Source organism: Mus musculus, chromosome 4 (genome assembly GCF_000001635.26).
Source record: "Mus musculus strain C57BL/6J chromosome 4, GRCm38.p6 C57BL/6J".
Classification (NCBI taxonomy): Eukaryota; Metazoa; Chordata; class Mammalia; order Rodentia; family Muridae; genus Mus; species Mus musculus.
In genome coordinates, this window is record NC_000070.6 from 18320741 (window position 1) to 18333343 (window position 12603).

A 12603-nucleotide genomic window follows, 5' to 3' on the forward strand; every position below is an offset into this window, starting at 1 on the left:
AAGCTCTATGGCTCTAGCCTGTCCCAGATGCTGTTAGGTTCTGTAGCCCACACTCTCAACTTAGCAGACTCCCCTCTTCGGAGTCCTGGAACCAGACATTGATGTCTTAACTGGTGTACCAAGATGGTAGTTGTCTTATATAACATTCATATTTTAACTTTCCAACTGAGATGTCAGTTACCCACACACATTTCTCTTTCTGACAAGTAGGTTGTTAGTTCCCAGAGAGATCTTGAGAACTTAAACTTTACTTGACCACTACTCAAATTGATGTTTTATTTTAAATAGATGCATATGTCTCTCTTATGTTGGGGTATATTCCAAAGACAGCTTATAAAGGCAAATACCATAAAGGTTTATACATAGCTAAAGGAAGTGCTGATTTGTGGTTGAATTGGGCCCAAGCTTAATTTGGGTAACTCTCCAAAGGAGTTTCACTGACTTCTATCATGATTGGTTTCCAAGGGCACAAAACATAACAGAATATGTAATCAACTTGGCATTAGAAAGATTCGTAGTAGTAGCTCCAGAAACAAATGAGAAATTTTCCTTATACTGACAGGCTAGTCAGGGAACAGTTACACAGACCTTAACATTTTATCTAGGTTAATATTTTACCTAGGCCTTAACATAAAATAAAATAAGTAAGTAAAATGTTAGTAAATTATCCTTTCAGCATGACTGAGTCCTGTGGAATATGCCAGAGTAATAATTACCAATATTTTTCTTGACAGCTTTAAACAACAAAGAAAATTCACTATTTCATATTTATGGGAAATTTTCCAATATAAATACTACCTCTCAATTTAAACAGGAGTAGGCACAATACCCTTAATGCTGCTGACATTTTCCTGATAACTGACTCCAATAAAATTACTTGAATAGCTTGTCTAGGAGTCATGAATTTTTCATTTATAAATTGAATCATAATTCATAGGATTGCTGTAAGAATTAAAGCATTGTGATAAGTTATAAAAAGAAACTTTTATAAAATATACTACAAAGCCTGCTGATCCTGGGCTTGATGGATATTTCAGTGAGAAACAGCTTGCCTTAGAATCTTAACAACCAGAGTCTGATCCCAAAACCCACCTAAAAATTATATGCATGGTGATACTCACTTAAAATGCCAGTTATAGGGGAATGAAAACAAGAGGATCTCTAGGGCTAACTGGCCACCCAGACCAGTCTAATTGGTGAGCTTTAAGCCAACAAGACCATATGTCGAAGGAGGTAGGTAGCTCACCTGTAGTGCAGCCTTCATGAAAATGAATCCAGAGGATGTACTTCATTGCCTACATTTGTCTTCCAAATACTCACCATCTGCGGAAATATTCACTAAAAAACACACGAACAAACATACTTTTAAAAAATGTTAGGAGTTAATGTCTGTTTATCAGCAATGAATGCATTTGCACAAAGACATGTAAAAGGTATATTGTTTATAATTATAAATACTTATTTTAGTTATATTTTGATTTGCTTACCTTCAAGTATATTATTCTTATAGTAAGAATATTTTGAAAGAGATATTTTTTTCTGTGTGTGCATATTTGTGTATGTGAGTGCAGACACATATGTCACAAGACAAGATCAGAGGACAACACTGTCAAAATACTGTGAGATAAACTTGAGAGTAACTATTATGTTTTCGTTCATTTGCTTGCTCATTTGTTTGTTTGTATTCCAGGACTAGAAGATCTTTACTCCAGAAAGCACTAACTCACATCCCATGTTTCTATTCCATCAGTTTTAACAATTGGCATAGGAAAGAGTGAAGGAGAAAAGACTTCGCAGAAGTTGTCTGTTGTTTTAGGGAATATGTTCAATTTCACATATTGGTTAATAACCAATAATGTTACTCTTTAACGTATCAACACTAGGTTTTGATAACAAATTTTTCTCATTAACTCATAACATGGGGACCCCACTGAAATAGTTACAATATAGAAAAAGTTTGTCTCAATTTTGCTCTTGGAGAGCTCCCCTATCATGCTCTCAGCTGTGTTATCACCTGCTTTCAGCCCCCAAAACCTATCCTTTCTGCTTGTCCCAGAGCTGTCATGATACAACTGAGAAACTCTTTTCAGTATATGCTGTTGTCTCAGTGGTTTATGCCTCCACCCAACAGTGACAGACACCTGTATATGAAAGGTGAGAGTGTTAAATCCAAAGAGATATATGTACAAGGGGGGAATTCTAAACACACATTATATCAGTTATTTGTCTGGATGCTGTGGCAAAATGCCCAAAGGGAAAGAAGATTTGTGACGATGGGCTTCTTTGGCTCACATTTGGACCTATTTGAGAGGACAGTCATGCTACCAGGAGGTCTAGGCAGCTAGTCACATTGTGATTTTAGTGAAAGTGCAGAGAGCTCTGAATACTAGTGCTCAGTTTACATTTCTCCTATATTCCCCTGTATTCAGAATGGTGTCATGTCTTATTAATGTCAATCTTCCCACCTGAATTTCCAAAATAACCTAAAAAATTCCCAACACTCCTAGATTGCTTCCTTGAGTATATAACCTAATCTCAAACACTTATCATATGTGCACTGAGAAGCCTCTCTTCTAGGTTATTCTAGAACCTGTCAAGCTAATAGTAACCTTCAAATAAATGCATAAAGTGAGACTAATGTTCTATGTATTTATCATTTGCCATTTATTTTTTTATTATTATTATTTTTCCATTTTTATTAGGTATTTAGCTCATTTACATTTCCCATGCTATACCAAAAGTCCCCCATACCCACCCACCTCCACTCATTTGCCATTTATTATTATTGACATTACTTATACAATTTAATATTTGAAACAGATAAGGAAAAACATTAGAGAGAGAAGAAATTTATGCATTCCCTATCTTTAATGGGCACTGTATTTTTACTTTTTAATATTTCAATGAGCTCATCCTTGTAAGTCACAGGCACATTAATGTGTGAAAACAACGTGTAAGACAAGGAAGAGTAAAATGACATTGATACTGAGTAGCAAGCACATCCACCTTAAAATACGTAGAAGTTATAGATGCTATACTGTACATTGACGAAAATTTAGTGTTGTTAATAAAGTGAAATCAAGATAGAGAGATTGTCTTGGTTTATCTGGTCACATTTTTAAAATTACTGAGTAGAGTTGCCTAAAATAAGACTTGAACAGTCAGGCCTGCTTTGGTAATGGACAGGAATCATGAGCCAAGGAATGTAGGAACCTTTTAAAATATGAATAAGAAAAAAGAAATAAGTCTCCTTATGAACTTAGAGGGCAGTGAAGTAGTATACACACACCAGTTTTCAAGGGATCAGAACAATCTTCTGCTTCAACATTTACGATTACGAGCTAGAATTTGCCTTGCTTTATCTTCTTGGTTAATGATAAAGAACTAATATGAGCATTAAAGATGGAGCCAGAAATCAAGCAAGTCATTGACACTGACCAGTGGTTTGTAAGACAAACTGTGTTTGCAATGTCCATTTTACTTTAAAAACTTTAAAATGAAGATATTTACTAGGTAAATGGGAAATTAAATTGAATATGCAGTAGTACATTTTTGGTTTTTTCATGAAAATAACTTAGTTGCTGGTATTTTGGAGTGAGAAAATAGCCTCAATTCTAGAATCTGAATTCTCATTGAACCTTCACAGCAACCATAGGAACTCAATATTCATTATTTCCACAGAAAATAATTGAAACATAGACAGTAAATTAATCTGCTAAAAGAGGAATGAGATTTGGAAAATCTGATTCCTAAACCCTCATCTCTCTTAGTAGATTTGTTCTCTGTGACTTATCATGGAAAGTCTGGTATCTGAGAAGTAGAAGGCACAGTGTTTTACATTAGCTCTAAGGATGAGCTATTGATAGTTAATATACTTGAGACTTGGTACAATTTGTACAAATTGATGTGTGTGAGTAAATTATGTTGTGTGACTTTTGAGAAGAAGGTATTAACACCTCTTCACCCCAAATAGGACATGGACTGTTCACCAAAACAGTTACAATGAAACCTAGCTTGGTGAATAGTTGTATTTATTGGTGTCACTTACATAAGCATGGCTAACCCAAAGGCAATTTTGATACCAGAAAGTCTGTCACAGCCTGGGCAACTACTCATACCTCCATGGAACTCTATCTGCAACATCTTTATAGCTTAGATAGAGACTCTCCCTTTCCCTGGCAATTACTTACTGCTTATAAAACCTTGAAGGGAAGCCTTATGAAACTTGTAGTTTTGTGAGCTTCAAGAATGATGTTCATTTTGTAAGATTTGTAAGCCTTCTAAGTTTCCTTAGCTTCCTGAATCTAATGAATTTTTTTCCTACATACAGGATATGATGTTTCAATTTAAAAGCACAGAAATAGAAAAACACAGAAATGTACTGTTAAAGAAGGAGCCAACTGTATCTGTCTTGAGAGAGAAAAATCAGGCAAAAGTGAAGAACTGGGGTCATGGGGATGCTTGAGTCCACTTTATAGGGCATGATTGAAATGGGCTGCATTATCCAGTTTCTATTTAGATGTGAGTCAGCCCGGCATGTTCACCGGGACTTGATCACTGGGAAACTGGAAAGTGAAAACGTTAGTAACGTAAGTAGAAATGTGCTATTCACATGTAACAACTCAAAAGAATAACTTGGATGCATCTCCTACACCGAAAAAGAGATTCTATTACAGTAAATTTGAAGTCTGACAAAAGCATCAGGTCAGAAAAACTGCTTCTAACTCGTACTGAATATTTCCCTTGTTATTTGTAATGGTGAAGGCTGAGAAAATAGCTGTAATAAAAGAACAATGCCTTAAAGAACAAAATTAATTAAATTTACTTTTTCCCACATGAAGCATAGATAAATTGTGTTGAAACTGGCAATTGGCATCTCCCTGAACTTGGAGCTAAGTGCCTGATTTCCCCCCATTGTAATGTCATTTCACTTCACTTTGGCTAGAATCTCTATCAAGAGATGTACCTTTCTGTTTATTTAAAATCCTCATGTGAGCTATATAAGTCTACACAAGAATTAGATTTACTTCTTATAAAATAGTATATATGCCATTTTTACAAAGTTCTTATATCATATTGAATGATAAATTCTTCCATAGCACTCAGTGCAGGTTGCTGAGTATTTTGATTAACAGGTTATTTTCATTTCCAGAATTATCTATACTTTAAACAATACTTTAAGTTTAAAACAGATGTGTAAACTTGAAGATTGTGGATGCAGGGATAGATTTGCTTATTTAAAGTAAATTGTTTCTGTTCTGAGTTCGAGGTCAGCCTGGTCTACAGAGTGAGTTCCAGGACAGCCAGGGCTATACACAGAAACCCTGTCTTGAAAAACCAAAAAACAAAACAAACAAACAAACAAAACAAAACTAAATAGGAAACTAATTGTTCATATTTCCTAGGATGCTATGACATTTTAACTTGAGCTTACTATTATGAACTTCTTTTTATAGGACATTTTAAGTCAGAAAACAAATTATCTCCTATCCATTTATTACATCTTTTGCTAATAGTTAAGATAGCTAATTGGGATCTTACAACTAGCTAATAAAATAGTATAACAAATTAAATTAGAATCATAAAAATACTCAGAAACTTCTAGGGCAAACAGATTTTCACTCATGTATAAAAGTCTTAGACTGAACTGCCTTTCTTTCCTCTTTCAGCATTACTTTCTTAGTTCTACAAGTTAAATTAAAAAGAATCCCAAACTCATATATTTTGCTTCTGAAACCTAGAAGACATAATGGAATGGATTAGTTCTGCTTTTCAGAACACTAAAATCAAACAGCTATCTTTGTTCACAAATTTATGCAGTGCTAAAGAGATGGCTCTGTTGACAAAGTGCTTGATGTTCAAGAATAAGGCTCAGAGTTCTAATCACCCAAGCCCCCATAGATGGGGAAGCTCTAGAAGGTCTGCTAGCCATATAAGAGACCAGGCCTAAATGAATAAATTAGAAAGCAGTTGAGGAAAACACCAAAGGTCAATTTTGCATTTTCAAATGCATATAAACAGGTACCTACTCATGTGTGTACATGCATATGGGTATATATTTCACACATATGTACACAAAAATGTGTTTAAAGATGTATGCTTTTTTGCTTTAACATGGTTGTAAACCCTACCATATGTAGATGAAGGGCACTCTTGAGATGAAACATGATCATAACTATATAAGTTGAATCTGTAATGGAAAATTGGGCCAAGAAAAGCACCAAATAGATTCATAATTAGTATAGCCATACAGCACTAGTCCACAATTTTATTTTTGCTCTAAAACCAACACCTGTGATAAAGAACTGGCTCATCATTGCAGTGTAGAGGATATAAACTGGATATGTACTTGTAAAATTTCTGTTTAGTTGTATCAGTAAATGGTTAATTTTTATGTGTTATTTGTATTATTTAATGTATGGAACATAATTTGAACATTGTCTCTAAATATCTTCTAATAAATTTCCTCCTCCCTTTATGAATATATCTGTGCTTACTTTACAAGAGCACGAATTGTCTCTCTAACCTCCATTACTATCCATATTATTATAGATCTGAGATGGTCTAGAGGCTTGATGGAACCAAAAGAATGTGGTCAAGATGTGTTCTACATGAAGAACTTGAGGAGAATAGACTTGAAGCTTCCACCCACTAGAATAAATACTTCAGTCTATGAGAAGTCAAAATGCGTAGAGAAGTTTCTAGAGTTTACTACAGGTCTCTTGTTGACAATCTCTACTGAGCTACCTGCTGGAAGCTTGTACTAAATTCCAAATATTTAAGTGAACCACCTTGCTACACTACCACAATTGAGTGCTCAGATGAGACAAGTTCAGCCACCACGTCATATAGCAGAACATACCAGGTAAGCACAAAGTGTTCCTAGCCTCAGAGACAATGAAAACTGTTACTTCAATTTGTTCATCATGGAATTGTATTCTATACAGCAAAGATGAATGAAACAAGTGATTTCTTTCTTCTATCACAAGTCATACTATATTTTTAATAATGTGATTTGGACCACTTGGTAGGCTTTTGTGATAAAATATTCCTCTGTAGGAATACTGTTAATATTATTCTGTCTTATTCATATAAACATCTTGTAATATCTCAAAGAATTGCTTCCATTCATAATGCTGATGAATATGAAGTTGTCCTCTGTATACAAGGTATCTGCGGGCTGGCTGAAGAAACTATTCTGGTTTTGGTTTGTTTGATTGATTGATTGATTGATTACTTGTTGTTTGTTTGCTTCCTTTCAGACAGATCACTTGCTTTTCAGCTGAGTATATAGACTCTCAGAATAGAAACTACATTTCTCACTGGACAACCCAGTGTCATCTCTGGCTAAGTAGACATAAAAAGTCTCTAGTGTGAGCTTGCATGGACTACTTGTCCCTGTTTCCCACCTTTTAATGAAATGAATATATATATATATATATATATATATACATATATATATATATATATATATATATATGTATATCATTGTGGACTTAGATATCAAATCCATGTAAACAGTTCCGAATTATCTATAAATCTTTTATTAGAATTCCTTAGAATTCAAGTTCACATTAAGCCTTCATTATTATAGGGCATGTAGCAGGTTCATGCTAAAACAATGTGTTAGCAGCCTCTTCTTCTATACTGTTCTTTAAACTGAGATTTTCAGAACATTTTTTCCCTCAGTGATACTTTCTTTTATAAGAAATGGAAATAATCACAACCAACCTCAATTAAGGTTTCTCCTAGGATGAAACTAAGAAGTCCAAAGTAAATGCATGATTTTAGCCTTAAGTAAAGTAAAATATCTTATTTAATACTTTTCATGTATAAAATTATTATTGTATGAAAACAAAACAGAATAAAAAGTAAGAAATACACTTGTACATGGAATATAACATGAAATAAGTAGACATAAATGGTAGACAGTAAAACTTTTATGATAACATTTATAAAAATGAAAAATTATGTAGGAAGAAGTTGTGATTCTACAGTAAAAATGTAATAGAGCAGCAATGCTTACAAACGAAGAAGGCAGCCTTTGATTCGTGAGAGGGCATGAAGGGCTGTCATTTTTAGACTGTACGGTGGCATATTAACACATAAATAAAAAAACATGCTAGCAATGTCTTGTAGTGTCAGCTGTCTAGCAAAACATGACTGAGACCCAAGAGAGGTCAAGAAATTGTAGTCATACTCTTTCAGGATGCATAATATGAAAATAAGCAAGACTGTTTTGATAAAAACTATCCTTATTCAAATAATACAGTCACTAATTCCCCTTGCCTACATTTCTACTAGAAAGCATCACTGAAACTTAAAGCTTCATTTACATTCATGTTACCAGTTCCAGCCATTTACTGTGAAGATTTGTTTGAGCAATGGCTCTAAATGTCCTTTGTTTCTCTACTTGTTATGGTTTAGTAATGGTTGGTTACTCCACACAGAGAAGGCTATATGGTGGTTTCATTATACAAGATTTTATAGTATCAGTATGAGCATATCCTTTTATAATAATGCTCATATTAGTGTAAAAATTTGCACAATATCCTTCTGAAACTCATAGAACAAATGCAGTCTCTGTATTTTATATATAGGATATTAAAACAAATAGAACAAATGCAGTCTCTATATTTTATATATAGGATATTAAAACAAAAATTTTTATTAAAAAAGGAAGAATGTGTACGTATAGAACATACTATTTCATAAAGGTGTGTGTATATGTAATTCATATAATGTCTTTCTATTTAATATTATAGCAAATTAAAGGGTTATTTTGTTGTTTTATTTTTATTTTTATTTTTTATTAGATATTTTCTTCATTTACATTTCAAATGCTATCTCAAAAGTCACCTATATCCTCTCCCCTTGCTGCTCCCCAAGTCACTCACTCCTGCTTCCTGGCCCTGGCATTCCCTGGTACTGGGGCATATAATCTTCGCACAACTAAGGGCCTCTCCTCCCACTGATGGCTGAATAGGCCATCCTCTGCTACATATGCAACTAGAGATGCAAGCTCTGGGGGTACTGGTTAGTTCATATTGTTGCAGACCCCTTTAGCTCCTTGGGTACTTTCTCTAGATCCTTCATTGGGGGTCCTGTGTTCCATCCAATAGATAACTGTGAGCATCCGCTTCTGTATTTTCCAGGCACTGGCATAGCCTCACAAGAGACAGCTATATCAGGGTCATGTCAGCATAATCTTGTTGGCATATGCAATAGTGTCTGGGTTTGGTGGTTGTTTATGGGATGGATCCCTGGGTGGAGAAGTCTCTGGATGGTCCTTCCTTCTGTCTCAGCCCTGAACATTCTCTCTGTAATTCCTTCTATGGGTATTTTGTTCCCGATTCTAAGAAAGCCAAAGTATCCACACTTTTGTCTTCCTTCTTCTTGAGTTTCATGTGTTTTGCACTTTGTATCAGGTATTCTAAGTTTCTGGGCTAATATCCACTTCTCAGTGAGTGCATATCATGTGTGTTCTATAATGATTGGGTTACCTCACTCAAGATGATAACCTCCAGATCCATCTATTTGCCTAAGGATTCCATAAACTAATTGTTTTTAATAGCTGAGTAGTACTCAATTGTGTAAATATACCACGTTTTCTGTATCCATTCCTCTGTGGGGGACATCTGGGTTCTTTCCAGCTTCTGGCTATTATAAATAAGGCTGCTATGAATGTAATGCAACATGTGTCCTTATTACAAGTTGGAACATCTTCTGGGTATATGCCCGGGTTTTTAATATACGTAAAATTCCTTTATAACCCATAAAACACATCATATAGGATGCCAGCAAAATGAATGACAGATTAGCAATCTGCTCATATGCCTCATACTCAATGAGTTATTAGGTCAGTCAGCACAGGTATATTCCAGCTACGTTTTTGAAACTGAAGTATGTCTGGATAGGACTCCTCAAAAATAAATAAAGATAATGTTTAAATAATTTTAAAAAGAAAGAAAGATAGAAAAAAGAAATAAGAAACTACAGTCAGATTCATCCTAAATTAGAGTTGCCACATACAAACATTAAGTGAAAGCATGTGGTTCAACAGTCACTCTCTGTGGCTACTTCTGACACTATCTGTCAAGAGAGGTTTCTCAGGTACACTGAGAATGCAGTTTTGAATCCTCTTCTGTTTTATATTTCCAGCAGAATTCTCCTTGAATCTTACTTCCAAAATAAGTTATAACCATGCCCAAATTCCTTCAAGAAGCAATTTAATAAAAATGACATCCTAGTGTATTCTTTTAATCTTCCATTGTTCATATTTTCTTTTCTTCTCCTTCTTCTCCTTCTTCTTCTTCTTCTTCTTCTCCTTCTTCTCCTTCTTCTTCTTCTCCTTCTTCTTCTCCTCCTCCTCCTCCTTCTCCTTCTTCTTCTTCCTACCTCCTCCTCTCTTCCTTCCTTCCTTCCTTCCTTCCTTCCTTCCTTCCTTCCTTCCTTCCTTCCTTCCTTCCTTCCTCTCTCTCTCTCTCTCTCTCTCTCTCTCTCTCTCTCTCTCTCTTTCTTTCTCTTTTTCACAAACATGCTATTATATACAGAATATTTTGGTGTAACTCTGGGGGTTTTTTCCCGAAACACTTTGTTCCCAGAAATAACAACTCCTAGTTAATTATTTATTAATAAATGCTTAGGCAAATAACCTTGTCTCTGTTCGCTGATCAGCTCGTCTCTCAATAATTCAGTTTACTCTATTCTGTGTGTGTCATATGGCTGCTCACCTCTTTCTAAGCATTATGGATCCATCTCCACAGAGTTGCTGAATATCTCTCTCTCACCTCACTATTTCCCAGAATTTCCCCTCTCTCTGCCTGAACTCCCACTGCCTTTTTCCTGCCTCAGTTCATTAGCCAAAGACTTTTTTTTTTAATTGACAGGTGCTTCTATACTTTATATAAATATTTTCTTCACATTTTGTCGTTAGAAGGTAGTTCAGGAAATGTTTTCTTTCTAAAGAAGGCAGATCAGGTATCCAATTTCACTAATGGCTTTATAAATATCTGAACTTGGTTCCATATTGTTAACATGTTTTCTTGAGATAACACTGTCATAGTAGACAAAAGAATGAAGCTATGCCTGCTAAACCACAGGGAATGCTAGCTATAAAACAAAGTAGGCTCTTTAATAGCTGAGTAGTACTCCATTGTGTAAACGTACCACATTTTCTGTATCCATTTCTCTGTTGAGGGGCATCTGGGTTCTTTCCAGATTCCGGCTATTACAAATAAGGCTGCTATGAACATATTTGAGCATGTGTCCTTCTTACCGGTTGGAACATCTGGATATATGCCCAGGAGAGATATTGCGGGATCCTCAGGTAGTACTATGTCCAATTTTCTGAGGAATTGCCAGACTGATTTCCAGAGTGGTTGTACAAGCTTGCAATCCCACCAACAATGGAGGAGTGTTCCTCTTTCTCCATATCCCCTCAGCTATTAAAAAGAATGAATTTATGAAACTCCTAGGCAAATGGATGGACCTGGAGGGCATCATCCTGAGTGAGGTAACCCAATCACAAAAGAACTCACATGATATGTACTCACTGATAAGTGGATATTAGCACAGAAACTTAGAATACCCAAGATATAAGATACAATTTGCTAAACACATGAAACTCAAGAAGAATGAAGACCAAAGTGTGGACACTTTGCCACTTCTTAGAATTGGGAACAAAACACCCATGGAAGGAATTACAGAGACAAAGATTGGAGCTGAGACAAAAGGATGGACCATCTAGAGACTGCCATACCCGGGGAACCATCCCATTAATCAGCCTCCAAATCCTGACACCATTGCATACACTAGCAAGATTTTGCTGACAGGACCCTGATATAGCTGTCTCTTGTGAGGCTATGCTGGGGCCTGGCAAACACATAAGTGGATGAACTAACCAGTATCTCCTGGAGCTCATGCCTCTATCTGTATATGTATCAGAAGATGGCCATCAGTGGAAAGAGAGGCCCATTGGTCTTGCAAACTTTATATGCCTCAGTACTGGGGACTACCAGGGCCAAGAAGTGGGAGTGGGGGAGGGAGGGGAGTTGGGGGGAGGGTTTGGGGGACTTTTCAGATAGCATTGGAAATGTAAATGAAGAAAATACCTAATTTAAATATTTATTAAAAATAAATAAATAAGTTTTAAAAGAGAACAATAAACATCAAAACTTTTATATATATTAAAAAAAACAACAACGAAAAAAAAAAAAACAAAACAAAAAAACAAAGTAGGCTCAAACACAAGTAGGCTGCCCATCAGGTTTTCTCCCCTTTCCATTTCCATAGATGCAGTCCCTCAGTCTTCTCCCTAACTTGTGAGGAAATCACCAGTCCCATTTTTTCCTTCTCTCCTTCCTACATTTCATGAAATCCCACAGATCATTTCCCCTAACTTCTTTCACCGTACTTGATTCTGTGTCCCAGTCTTAAATACCAGAAGACATGCCTCATGAACAAATCACCTAAGCAGTCAATAACAAATAGGCAACCCAAAGCTATAATTTTATCTGAACATTCAAGCAAAGAACCAAAATTCCAAGGAACAAAACACCACCCAATAAAGACAAATCCAGAAACTGCACCTAGACCTAAACC